A 15409-nucleotide genomic window follows, 5' to 3' on the forward strand; every position below is an offset into this window, starting at 1 on the left:
TAGCTTGATATCATAAGCCAAATGATAAATGAATATCATGAGCTGAGTATGAAGGAGATTGAGATCTCTAGACTAAAGATACAAAATGATCAACTGCAAAATGACCTAAAAAGAGAGAAGGAAGTTGTAGAAAGCTTCAACAAACCTAATGAGGCCATCAAGTATTTTGAGTAGCTACTAAAATCACCAAGGGTTAGTATGCTAGTAATGATACTTTAGGACTTGGTTACACTAGCACTAAACAAGGAGAATCATCCAAGACTACAAAAGATAGGAGTAACAAAGGTAAGAAAACTAAACCTACTTGTCATTTCTATGGTAAAAAGAGACATAATTCTAATGTATGTACGAGCAAGAATGCCCATCAATATGATAAGCCTAAGAATGCAAGCTATTGTCACAAGTACAAAAAGCAAGTGCATCAAGCACATGAATGTAGGACTAGGACTATTACAACATGAAAGTTTGAAAGTCACTACTACAATTGCAAGAAGTATGGACATAGAGTATTTGAGTGCAGATCAAAGGCTATGTGGATATTAAATTAGAAAATAAGAGAAGGTAACCATCGTCATCACTACAATTGGGACTATAAAACTAGGTATAGCTATCACTACTATCATGAATATGAACACATTCCTAAAAATTGCATAAGAATACATTTTAGAGGGAACTACAATAGATGGTTGAGTCAAACAACATGTTTTAGTTTCTTAAAGATTGGTCATATTAGCAAGAATTGCCCCATAAAGTCAAAGGCAACCAAGTCAAAAGTCAACAAAGGAAAAGAGAAGTTAGATGTTGAACACATCAGAGGACAAATGAACAAGACTTGGAAGAAGAAAGATGAGTGTACCTCATCAAATGAAGGGATCACTTCACCTAATCGTTCAAGTGGTCACACCTCATCCAACTAAGCATGAATAGGTGTATACGACTGATATACATAGTTATATCATGCATTATTTCCAAGATAAACAAGCACTTCAAAGAAGAAAACAACATGAATCAAGATACAAAGTTAGAGCTTTAAGTTTTTGCAAGTGTTGTCGAGTTGTCCTTGGATGCCAAGAAAATGTTAGTATATGTTGAGTTGTTAATGGAAGCTAAGTGATGGAAATCTAGTCAAAGCTAAGTGAAGGAAAACCAATGGAGCCCAAGTTATGTTGAAATCTTCAAGAGCCAACTGTACAGTTGTATGCATTAACCATTAAATCCTAGGTTAAAAAAGAGTGCAAGGTCAAACTTTCAATCATTTATCATTAGTTGAACACATAGAAAGAACGAGAAGAGCACATAAGTGATTGATGAACAACATTGAAGCATTTGGCACAAATTTCAACATAGATCAAGTATACATTGCATTGACCTAAGGTATTCTTCAAGTACTGAGTTACGCAGTCATAAAGGTTTATATCTTTTGAAACCCTAGATTTGCAAAATGGCTTCCAGTTTTAAAAACCCTATGGAAAAGGAAGGTTTTGAGGTTTAGTTAGTTAGCAATGAGATCAAACAACTAGATTTTAGACCAATTCTAGAAGTTGCTTATAAAAATGACCTTCCTAGCACATTATCCATGATTCCACCCAAAGTCATAATGGTGCAAGATGTTAGGAAATGTTACAATTGTTAGATAGGAGCAATAGGAGTCTTGGAATTTTTTCAAGCATATGATAAGCTATGTGAAAATTGACTGTTTAAGGGATAATTTCAAATAGTTGAGAAGAAGGGCTTAATCCATGCCCTAGTTTTCCCCACAGTTTTTAAAATTGAATGGATAAGAATTGTTTTAAGTAGGATACATAATGGTTTTTAATGGTTGGAAGGAACACATATCAAAATAATGAAGAGGATAGTGTATAGGGTTATAGGTTTTCCAACTCTAGATCGGCACAAGACCCTACATAGTGATTTAAAGGAATCTATTGAAAAGAACATTGGAGCTAAATGGAACAAAAGAGGCATGACCATTGATACAATCATAGATCCCCTTCTAGATTTTATTGTGAGAGTGATTTCTCACAAGTTCTAACAATCAAGAAAATTGAATACTGTACCATGTATTGTTGTGTATGTGGCATATAATCTTGCAAGGAAAGATCATACATATGATCTAGCAAAGTTGTTGTTGTAAAAAATCATGGAGAATCTAGGAGCAATAAAAAGATCTAAAGGTGCTCATTGCAAGTTTGGATCAGTTCTTGTTTGCATATTCTTCTATGTTTTGGAAGAATTTTCCTCAATTGGTAAAGTGAACAAGAAATCAAACAAGTTAGCCATTACACAAATAACTGAGCACATTGAGCAAATGGGTGATAACTTTGAGGCTCAAATGACAAGTTATTTTGAGGACTTCAAGAAATCCTTGAAACAAAGACTAAGGATACTAGTTTCCCTAGTGGAACAACACATCAATTATATTTGTGTCTTAGTTGATATTGATCACACCTATATCGAAGCAATAGTTCCAATTGTTAGATGACTAAGACCATTGGGGTATGAGCTAGATGTTGAGCAACAATTACAATATTGCTTGCAAAGGAAGTTGATAAGACTACCAAACCTTTTGGTACATTTGATGTTATGAAATCCAAAGTGGAAATGGAGCTCAAGATAGCCTTTGTAATAAAGAGGAAGGATAAGTTAGTGAAGAAGATAAAGAAGAAATTTGGTGAAGGAATTGAGGGTGTAGTTGAGGAAGAAGAAGAAAAAGATGAGAGTGAAGAATATGAATAGGGGCAAGGCCCATTGGAAATAACTCAAGGCTTAGGTGAGGATGAAGATAAGGAAGAAGGTGTAGAGGAAAAAGAAGTTGAGGAAGCACTAGCTCAAGATGAGCCCAAGAAGAGAAAGGCCAAAGCTCCACCTATAGCCCAGACCAAAGCCAAGAAGGTTACAAAGACAACTCAAGCCAATCCAACTATACTAATGATAAGAGCCACTACAAGAGCCTCAACTCAAAATGAAAAAGAATAAGTCAAATAGAAGAAGGCTATAGTGCAGAAGAAACCAAGGAGGAAATATGTTGCACAACCAAAATTTGATGATAAGGAAAGAACAAAATCAAAGGACATCAACTAGGTTAGAGTGGTAAGTCATCCTCCCAAGTCACATATTGATAAAATTTGTGAGAATGTTAAGAATGCAAACTTCTCTAATTTGAAAAGTATTGTTTTCAATAAATTAAGTAGAAAATAAAAACAACAGGTACACCACAAATAGTTATAATTGATCAGGGGAGGTCAAATGAAGATAAGGACACATCAAAAGAGGAGGAGTAGGCTGCCATACATACATTGGCTAATCTACCAACTACTTGCACTCCTACACAAGTCCTTCAAAAGTTGAGTGTTGATGCAATGCCATTGCAAATTTCTACACCAGGTTCAAGCTCAACCAACGTGACAAGGGTACTTCACTATGGAGATCCTAAGTTGGATGAAGAGATAGTCATATCTAGTTATGACTCAAAAGCAATAAGCATTGAGAAAATTACTAAGATGTAGGGAGCCTTGAATAGGAGAAAAAGGAAAGAGATACTTAGGAAGGAGTATAAACAAAAGCAAGCATTACATGAGATCAATGACATCTTTTTGGATGCCTTCAGCTTGCAGTCACCTAATGAAACCAAGCCAATAATGAAACAATTGTTAGACATTGTAGAATAGGTGACTAATGAAAACTAGGAAACCAATGTAAAACCCATGGAATGGTCTGAAAATAAATTCCAAGGAAAAGTTAATGAGAAAATATCAAGTGACATAGCACTTTCTTAGGTTGAATTAGAAAAGAAGATTGACAAAGTGAAAAGGGTACTTGAGAACATATTCTCATTGTACAAAAAGTTGTGTGACTTTTCATACTTCACATAGGAGACAAGCTAGAGAATCCTGAGCTTGGGGAGAAATTTAAAAATTTCTAGCACTCAGCTACCAAATAATCTAGCTCAAAGTGAGAAGCATTTTGCTCAAACAGTTCACACTCATAAAGAATTAGCTGTGTTGATTGTTGAAGAGGCCAACATCAAGGCCAAATTGATGCAAATACAATCTTCCATTACCCCACATTTGGAAGTACTTCATAAAGAAAAAGCCTATGTAGAGACTATTTTAAAGAAAGATCCTAATCTTTCTACTTCAGATGGACTTCTACATCTTGTTGTAGAGACTACCATTTAGCACAAGTCATTGGAAATTTCTTTGAAGAATTGGGATGCAACTCTTAAGATGATTATGGAGGTAAATAGTACATTTTTCATGAAATATGGTCTTAACCCTTAGCACCCTAAGACATTAGCGTCAAAAAGGGGGAGATATAATAAGTGCGAGGGGGGGGGGGGGTGACAATAACAAGGGTAAAGACATAATGTATAAATAGAAAGGGAGAGATATAATGTTTTGGGAGAGTTGTGAATAAGAATGGAAGAAAGCATAGATACAAAGTACAAGGTACATAGATACATCAGCTTAGGGGGAGCACAAGAATGAAATGGCACAATAGCTCAGGGTGAGTTACAAAACTTTTGAGGTATATAGATAGTTTTCACAAAATTTTGAGAAGTTTTTAAAGTTCTGTATATATGTTGAACTGTATGTATATTTTACTCGAGGAGATTAGAATTTGACATACTACTAAGTGTTTTTGACACTCATGTCAAAGGGGGAGATTTTTGAATCCAAGACTAGGTTTTGACTATTTCATGTCAACACACTTAAGATGTTTACTCAGTTCATGCCAAGCTAGTAACACATGCCAAGTTAAATATGTATAGATGCTGAGTAAATAGTTGATGTCAAGCTACAATGTATGTCATGCTAGATAGAATTAAAATAGGTGCCAAGTGATCTTCATATGCCGAGCAATCTTTAGGTGTCGAGTGAAGATCAAGTACCAAGCAAAGTATAGGTGTCAAGCCACTATAGATGTCGAGTGGAACAAAATTGCTATAGGTGCTGAGTGATTCAATTTTTCTATATGAGCTAAGCATCAAAGGTAACAAGTGACGAGTAACATAGATTGGACATAGTTGTTTGTGATTGCACAAAAACCTATGTAAACCATTGTTTGGGCTGACATAGAGGGATCTCAAAGGATATTAAAGATAAGAATGAATATTTTACATTTCCTATTCAATCAACATGTAGACAATAAGAAAATTAGAGAAGGCATGCAACCAATAAGAAAAGTGCAAGGAATGAGTGGGAATTAAAGATTCAATATGGATCATAAATCCATACCTAACCCTAAGTCTTCAAAATCTTTGTAAGGAGGATGAAACCCCATTGTCTGAGTGGATGATAGTAGTGTATGTGTAAGCTATAGAAAAATATAGAGGGATGTGGGGAAAGACTTAGAGGAACAAAGCAACATTGCAGTATTCAGTTGATCAGAATAGAGCAAGGGCATCAAATAGATATTAGATCTCAAAGGATCAAGATCAAAGAGAGCAGATCAAGTGACTAAATTCAGCAATCAATGATTGTAAGCTATCAGGTTTATTAATCTAATATTATCTACCAATTGTATTAGAAAGAAAATTCTATGTTGATAGGTTACCTTAATAGCTAGGTTATAGATCCTTTGACAAGGTTATAAAATCTTTTAATTGGGTGACACTTCATGTAAAGTTTTTTAAAATCCTTTAAATAGGTCGCTATTGATATAGTGTAAAGCCTTTAATAGGGAAGTCCTTTAACAAGGCAGACCATCAGAAGAGGTTAAACATTATTGCTCCAGTAATTTTGCAGGTATCATCCCTATGCTAGTTTTACCTTCTCATTTTGGAGGGTTTCTAGGTTACCAAATTTGGTTTTATGTGTTGTGATGCATGTGTTTACTTTATGGTTGTTTGATATGTTTACATGCATGAATTTTATTTTTAGTTAAAAGCTTTTGAGGTTAAAGTGTGATACTTCTGATTCACACTCCGCTCCCCCCCTCTCATAAGTATTCTTCCCACTTGATTATTCCAACACCAAAAACTTTAAAATGATTTATATTATGCCTTTTCTCATACCATGCTTCATATGGAGTCATCTTGTCTAGGGCACTTCTAGGACTCCTATTGAGAATATATATGGCTATAGCAACTGAATCAACCCAATAAGAATTGTTTAAACCCTTGGTTTGTAACATGCTTTTTGCCATTTCTACCATAGTACGGTTCTTCCTTTTAGGCACTCCATTCTATTGGGGTGTGTATGTAGTTGTGAGTTGTCTCTTGATCCCATTCATCTCACAAAAATTCTAAAAATATTTTGAGAAAAACTCTCCTCCATGATTTGTTCTCAAACATATAATCATGTTCACTTTCTCATTCTCTACACAAGCTTTAAACCTCTTGAATGTATCAAAGGGTTCATCCCTAGTCTTCAAAAAATACACCCAACAGATACATGAATAAACATCAATAAAATAAAGGGTTCTTCTTACTATCTAACTGGGATATCCTCTATTCTAAAATAGAGTTTTGTGAATGCTTTTTTATTTTTCTTTCCTATTTTTAATTTTTTTGTTGTTAGCTATTGTGATTCTACTTGTGGGTTCCTTTAGGAAATGATTTCCTTGCATGTTCCCCTTTTGTACACCCTTCACAAATATGTTTATGCTCCTCAACATTAGGCAATCCAAGAACCAATGCATTTGATGTTAGATTCTTCAAACTACTAAAATTCAAATGAACATACCTAAGATGCCACAACAAAATTTTATCCTCATAATTCATATTGATAATTTGATTGTCATTTTTTACCAAATTTCAAAGAAAACATCCTATTCTTTGTCATAGGAGCAACTGTAATCACTTTATTTCTCTGATTCTTAGCATAGATAGTACATTTCATGTTCTCAATTACCACTCTATAATTCTTCTCACATAGCTACAAAACACTCAATAAATTATGCTTCAATTTGTGAGTATAATAAATATCTTGACCACTTTTTACACCTTCCTTTGTCTAAGTATCCATGGCTCCTTTAGCCACAAGATCCACTATATTATTATTACCAAGAGTAATATTGGATGTATAAATATCATCAAGCTTTGAAAATATTTCCTTGTTAATAGACATATGGTTAGTGCATCCATAATCCAAATACAAAACATCATTCATGATACTCTCACCTTTTCCATCACATGAAAATAAATTATTCCCATCTTGTTGAGTGATGTAACACCCCAACCTTGCTTCCAAACCCCAAGCTCTCTCTCAGGGCTACCTTAGGTCATTCACTAGACCCACTAGGGCTTCTTCACACCCTATAATTACTAGGACCTTGCTCAAGAGACCCTAATCCTTCAGTTGGGGGTACACCAACAAAGTAACATCAAATTTCTTACTAGCCGGTTCCAGTCCGCTATTAACCCTCAAGTCCATCTATAGCTCCAAGGGTACCAGTTCTTCATCTAGGTTTTTTTTTTAGACTCCTTCTAACATCCATGACCCTAAACATTGCTGATTTCATAGGCGCATTCAATCTACTAGGGAAGATACACCAAATTGCTCCAAAAAGGCTACTAGGAATTAGCCCTCCTAAATAGCTGGAAACAAGATTTCTTGAAAAACTTCTTAACAACCCTACAAACAAATTATATTTTTGGATACCCTTTTTAGAATACTTCAAGATTCTGTAATTTTCTAGCCTCCAAACTTTCCATACAATGAAAGTACAGTTTTAGGCCAAAAATGAGGATTTCAAGTGCTTTATCGCTGTTGTGATAAAAAACCACCTTAGACACCTTTTCAAGACCTCTCCTTTGGACTGGAGCAAGGTTAGACCTTCTCATTACTCGCTATGCAGCCAGATTAAGGTATTTGTACACTCAATCCTCTCCATAACTCATTTTCCAACTGTGATTCCTAGCCAAGTTGCATTTGGCTTGCCTTGGGCATCACCTTAAAAATGCTTGTTGATGCTTTCAAGGGCCCTCCTTCTTGATACATAATGTACATGGATCCTAGTTCCAAATCCCAAAATATCAGAGGTTTCCAATGGTGGGAAGTGGCCCTAAGATCCCATTTTCTAAGTGCAGCCCTGTTCAGATCAGCAACTTGCCAAGAACAAAAAGATTTTTCTACACTAATGCGAACGAATTAAAATGATCAAACCAACACTACAAAAAGATTAAAAACAATATTTCAAAACTTTTCCAACACAAAAATCAGGCCATTCAATCCTCCTCTATTAAAAATGCCTTCAAATGCATAAAACCGGCAACAAAATACTTGCTCAATTCGTACAAAAATGCAAAACCAACTTGTCCAACCCCCTAAAAATGGTTGTCCTCACGCTTTTAAAGGCTCCTCCATCAGTTCCATAACTTTTTTAAACAGTTGGGACGTTCTAAACACACAAATGCCAAAAAGTTGCTTTTTGCAAGAAAATGTTGTCATGACAACATGACAACATTTCAGCAACTTTTGTTCTACATGGAGTTAGACCTCCAAATTTGGCACAAAAACAAAGTAGACATATAATATGCATAAAATGAATTCAAATAAATAATTCAAAGCCATTGGAACCTTTCTAGACCATTTTAGCCTTTTCCGGACCTAAGTCACCTAGTTGACAATAGTCGGCAACTTCTAGCAACTTGGTCACTTTGGGTCTTGCCAAGTCTCCTAAACACACCTAAGGTCCACATAGGACCTATTATTAGAATAGAGATGTGGCTAGCATCACTACAAGCCAAAAATAAAGAAATACCTAGGTTTCACACTTAGCCTACCTGGGTGCTCCTGCACCATACTCCCCCCTCCAACAAAGAACTCAAGGTGGATCAGTTTGCAACAAATCTAGAGGTATGCCAACCTTCTTGAACTCTGTCTCAGCAACCCATGTAGCCTTTGAAATTGGTTTCTCCTTCCATTTGATGAGGTGTTCCATGTAAACCTTGTGCCTTGTAGTCTTCTTTACCCTTGAATCTAACACCTTTTCTACCTCCAAATTGTTGTTTGTAGGTGTTGAAGCAAGTTCAAGATCTTCATGAACATCGGGACTGAGCTGAGATGGGTCACCTTTGTATGCCACCAAGTCTTGCACATTAAAAATAGGGGATATGCCCAAATCGGAAGGTAAATCTACCTTATAGGCATTTGCTCCATATTTAGCCAATATTTTGCAAGGCCCTACCCTCTTCATCTGTAACTTAGTAGGAATGCCTTTTTGAAGCCTTGCTTTGTTCAAATGGACCATCACATAGTCCCCAACAGCAAACTGAACATCCTTCTTCTTTTCATCCACCTTGGCTTTGAGTTTTAGAGTGTTGTCTTGAATAGTCTTCTTGACTTGCTCCTGAATCTCCTTCATGGTTTGTACAAAGTCTTCAGCTTGACCACTAATCTGATCCATGTTTCCAAGACACCTTAGTTCACACACACCTCTTGGGTGCATGCCATAAACAATTTCAAAAGGACTCTTTCCGGTAGTCCTATTCTTGCTATCATTGTAGGCATATTCTGCTTGTGAGATGATAACATCCCAAGTCTGACCATACTCCTTAGTTAGGCACCTAAGAAGGTTACCTAAAGTTATATTAACCACCTCAGTTTGACCATTAGTTTGAGGATGGTAAGCTGAACCAAAAGACATGTTAGTGCCAAGCTTCTTCCATAAAGTCTTCCAAAAGTGACTCATGAATTTCACATCTCGATCCGACACAATGCTTAATGGAAGTCCATGAATCCTTACAACCTCTTTGAAAAACAAATGAGCTATATGACTTGCATCATTAGTTGTCTTACATGGAATGAAATGTCCCATTCTACTAAATCTATCAACAACAACATAAATGCTATCATACCCTTGCTTAGTTTTAGGCAAACCAACAATGAAATCCATACTTACACAATCCCATGGTCTGCTAGGAATTGGTAAGGGCTGGTAAAGACCTGCATTGTTCATTCCTCCTTTTGCCTTCATACACACCATACATTGCTCCACATACTTGGTTACATCTTTGACCAATTTAGGCCAATAATAGAACCTTTGCACTAGTTCTATTGTCTTGCTGATACCAAAATGCCCACTCAAGCTACCATTATGCTTCTCTTGTATTAGGTTCTCTCTCATGGAACCTCTTGGTACACACAACTGGGTACCCTTAAATAGCAACCCATTTTGCAAAGTGTATTCTGAAAATCTGCTATGAAAGTGGTTTCCAAAATCCATGCATACCTTATAGGCTTCAGCAAAGTCCTCATCATTCTTGTAAAGATTCTGAAAACTCTCCACTCCAATGCTATGGAGCTGAATCTCTTGGACTGTTAAAACCCTTCTACTTAATGCATCAGCAACCTTGTTCATTTGTCCTTTCTTATGCTTGATTGTAAAGGTGAAGGCCTGCAAATATTCCATCCACTTCAAGTGCCTGTTGCTCAACTTCTCCTATGTGTTGATGTAGCTAAGAGCTTGATTATCTGTAAACACAACAAATTCTTTTGGCAACAAATAGTGTCTCCACTTCCTAAGACACTGGACTAAGGCATACAATTCTAGATCATAGGATGAGTATTTCTTCTTGGCCTCATTTAGCTTTTCACTATAGAAGGCTACTGGTCTACCTTCTTGACTCAACACCCCACCCACTGCTAGGCCACTTGCATCACATTCTAAGGTGAACAACTTTTCAAAGCTAGGCAATTTTAGGATGGGTTGAGTAGCTACTTGTTTTTTTAACATATCAAATGACTTTTCAGCCTCTAAAGTCCACCTAAACTTGGACTTGACTCCCCCCTTTATGGTATCAAGAAATGGTGCACAAATACCACTAAAGTTCCTAATGAACTTCCTATAAAATTGAGACAAACCGTGGAAACTTCTTACCTCACTAGATGTGGTAGGTGTAGGCCAACTTAGGATAGCAGCAACTTTCTCCTTGTCCATCTTCAAAGTTCCTTTAGACACCACAAAGCCTAGATACACCAACTCTTGCTTGAAAAAGTCACACTTCTCAAGGTTGATAGATAGCTTCTCCTCATGAAGCCTCTTCAAAACCGCTTCTACATGCTTGACATGTTCCTCTTTGGTCTTGCTGTAGATGAGGATATCATCCAAATACACCACCACAAATCTTCCTGTGAAGTCTTTGAGCACTTCGTTCATGAGCCTCATGAAGGTACTAGGGGCATTGGAAAGACCAAATGGCATCACAAGCCATTCATAAAGACCATCAGTAGTCTTAAATGCTGTCTTCCATTCATCTCCCTCCTTTATTCTAATTTGGTGATACCCACTTTTCAAGTCCAGCTTAGTGAAATACATAGCACCTCCTAGACAATCCATAAGGTCTTCAATTCTTGGAATAGGAAACCTATACCTGATTGTAATGCAGTTAATGGCCCTTGAGTCAGTACAAAACCTCCATTTTCCTCCCTTCTTGGATGCCAAAACCATCGAGACTGCACAAGGGCTTATGCTCTTTTGGATCAAACCTTGGTCCATCAACTCTTGGACTTGTCTTGCCACTTCAAGGTTCTGATCTGGGGTTAACTTGTAGGCTGCCTTATTAGGTAGTGAGGCACCTAGAACAAAGTCAATTTGATGGCTGATAACTCTTCTTGGTGGTAGGGTAGCTGGTGTACCATCACTAACAATCTCCTTATACTTTACAAGCAACTCTTGTACCTCTGCTGGTAAAGGTTCTTGGACTGGCTTTTCTTCACTTGTAGCCTTTAGTATGATTGCAAATCCTTGGCTCTCCTCATGCTTGAGGTCTCTAATAAACTCTTTCTCTCCACATAGCAGCACATTAGGCACCTTGGACTGTGGTTCATCCCCTTCTAACAATGACTGAATTTTGAAGGTTTTGCTTCCTTTCTTAAATGTTATGGTATTTTCCTTGCCATCATAGACCACTTCCCTATCAAATTTCCAAGGTCTCCCTAGCAAAAGATGACAAGCATCCATTGGCAAAATATCACATAATAAGCGGTCTTTATATCCTGCAATTGAGAAGTCCACCCATGCTTGTTCATTCACTAGGATGCTTTGCCCTTTGTTAAGCCATGTGACCTTGTAAGGGTTTTCATGAGGTATCTTCTTCAATTTGAGCTTTGTAACAGCCTCCTCTGATATTACATTATCAGTTGATCCAGAATCAACCACCACCTTGCATACTTTTCCTAGGATCTTGCACTTGATCCTAAACAATGCCCTTCTATGTCTAGGCTCATTAGAAGTTGGTTGCTTGATCAGCACCCTCCTAAACATAAGATTCTCACCTTTTTCAGACTCAATATGGTCTATGTCAACATCCTTGCAACTTCTATTATCTTCTTGTGCATATGCTAGCCTTTTATCTTGGCTTGAGGAAGAGGGTTTGTCCGGGCACCTATAGGCAGGATGGCCTAGTTGACCACAATTGTAACACTTCATTGTTGCAAAGTAAGAGCTGCTCCTACCTCCTCTACCCCTATTTGATCCTCCTTGATTGCCTCTCCCTCTATTATAACCACCTCTTGAAGAGTGGTCAATAGTTTGCTCCATGGGTTTGCTTTCACTTTGGCTCTTTTGATCACTACCTTTGCCTTGGTAGCCTCCTCTTTGATTTTTCTGATTTCTGCCTTTGCCTCTATCTTTGAAGTTGGAATCTCCTTTCCTCTTGTTCTTTTCTTCTACCTTCAAAGCTAGCTGATGACATCTTTGGATAGTGGTAGGGGCCCATAAGCTAAGCTCCTCTTGAATGTTCCACTTCAAGCCACCAAAATACCTTGCCACCTTGAGTGACTCCTCTTCTTGCTTCTTGGATCTCAAACACAACCTCTGAAATTATTCAGTGTAGGAGGTCACATCAAGATCTTTTTGCTTTAGTCCTTGCCTCTTTTTATGGAGTTGGATCTCAAAGTCTTCAGGTAGGAAGTTCTCCTTGATTTTGTTTGCCATAGCACTCCAATTTGCAATTGGATTCTTGCCCATGCTGACTCTTTCATCTTGTACATACTTCCACCATGTTAAGGCTGAGCCTCTAAGCCTTGACTTAGCAACCTTAACCTTCTGTGCCTCTGAGATACCCTCACACTCAAAGTGGTTCTCCATACCCTCTAACCAATCCATAACTGCATCAATATCCATCTTACCACTGAAAAGTGGCACTCCTTCCAAAGCTTTACCTCCTAAGGCTTTGATTGCCTTCAAGAAGGGCTCTTCTTGCAAGATAGGATCAGGTTCAGGTACAATATCTTCCTCTACTACCTTTTTACCATTCCCATCTTCTTCTTCATCTCTTTTCTTGGCTGCCTCTACAACTGCATCTAGTTTTTGCTTCACCTCTTCTAGTGCTTCTTCAAGAAGTTGATTTCTTTGCCTTTGCTCATCAACTTCTTTAGCTAACTCCACATTTGTCACCATCATGGATTCTCCTACTGATTCTTCAGCGGCTTCCAACATTAACTACCTTTCCCAAATCTTTAACTAGGCTCTGATACCACTCTGATGTAACACCCCAACCTTGCTTCCAAACCCCAAGCTCTCTCTCAGGGCTACCTTAGGTCATTCACTAGACCCACTAGGGCTTCTTCACACCCTATAATTACTAGGACCTTGCTCAAGAGATCCTAATCCTTCAGTTGGGGGTACACCAACAAAGTAACATCAAATTTCTTACTAGCCGGCTCCAGTCCGCTATTAACCCTCAAGTCCATCTATAGCTCCAAGGGTACCAGTTCTTTATCTAGGTTTTTTTTTTAGACTCCTTCTAACATCCATGACCCTAAACATTGCTGATTTCATAGGCACATTCAATCTACTAGGGAAGATACACCAAATTGTTCCAAAAAGGCTACTAGGAATTAGCCCTCCTAAATAGCTGGAAACAAGATTTCTTGAAAAAATTCCTAACAACCCTACAAACAAATTATATTTTTGGATACCCTTTTTAGAATACTTCAAGATTCTGTAATTTTCTAGCCTCCAAACTTTTCGTACAATGAAAGTACAGTTTTAGGCCAAAAATGAGGATTTCAAGTGCTTTATCGCTGTTGTGATGGAAAACCACCTTAGACACCTTTCCAAGACCTCTCCTTTGGATTGGAGCAAGGTTAGACCTTCTCATTACTCACTGTGTAGCCGGATTAAGGTATTTGTACACTCAATCCTCTCCATAACTCATTTTCCAACTGTGATTCCTAGCCAAGTTGCATTTGGCTTGCCTAGGGCATCACCTTAAAAATGCTTGCTGATGCTTTCAAGGGCCCTCCTTCTTGATACATAATGTACATGGATCCTAGTTCCAAATCCCAAAATACCAGAGGTTTCCAATGGTGGGAAGTGGCCCTAAGATCCCATTTTCTAAGTGCAGCCCTGTTCAGATCAGCAACTTGCCAAGAACAAAAAGATTTTTCTACACTAATGCGAACGAATTAAAATGATCAAACCAACACTACAAAAAGATTAAAAACAATATTTCAGAACTTTTCCAACACAAAAATCAGGCCATTCAATCCTCCTCTATTAAAAATGCCTTCAAATGCATAAAATCGGCAACAAAATACTTGCTCAATTCGTACAAAAATGCAAAACCAACTTGTCCAACCCCCTAAAAATGGTTGTCCTCACGTTTTTAAAGGCTCCTCCATCAGTTCCATAACTTTTTTAAATAGTTAGGATGTTCTAAACACACAAATGCCAAAAAGTTGCTTTTTGCAAGAAAATGTTGTCATGACAACATGACAACATTTCAGCAACTTTTGTTCTACATGGAGTTAGACCTCCAAATTTGGCACAAAAACAAAGTAGACATATAATATGCATAAAATGAATTCAAATAAACAATTCAAATCCATTGGAACCTTTCTAGACCATTTTAGCCTTTTCCGGACCTAAGTCACCTAGTTGACAATAGTCGGCAACTTCTAGCAACTTGGTCACTTTGGGTCTTGCCAAGTCTCCTAAACACACCTAAGTACCACATAGGACCTATTATTAGAATAGTGATGTGGCTAGCATCACCACAAGCCAAAAATAAAGAAATACCTAGGTTTCACACTTAGCCTACCTAGGTGCTCCTACACCATTGAGCATAATTTTCATTACTGTTACTTGATTTCAATCTACACTCTCTCTTAAAATGTCCATACTTCTTGGAATGATAGTATTGGATGTTCCTTTTATCAAATCTACCTCTACCTCTTCCTCCTTGAGAATCTCTTCTTCCTCTAGTTCCTCTTGAATAATTCCGATGTTGACCACTTCCTAAGCCTTTGTTATTATTTTTTTTGTTACTAGCACCATCATTCTTTTAAATTTGCAATTGAGAAGAAAAAACCTTCTCATTAAAACACTGGTAGACTTGCCCCTTATTCTATCCTCATGTGATATAAGAGATTCAACCAATTCATCATACTCCATTGTAGCTAAAAAAAATTCTTTCTTCCATGAAAATTGCTATAGTATTCCATCTTGGGGTTAGAGA

Source organism: Cupressus sempervirens, chromosome 10 (assembly GCF_028749045.1).
Source record: "Cupressus sempervirens isolate cs-2001-9-10 chromosome 10, ASM2874904v1, whole genome shotgun sequence".
Classification (NCBI taxonomy): Eukaryota; Viridiplantae; Streptophyta; class Pinopsida; order Cupressales; family Cupressaceae; genus Cupressus; species Cupressus sempervirens.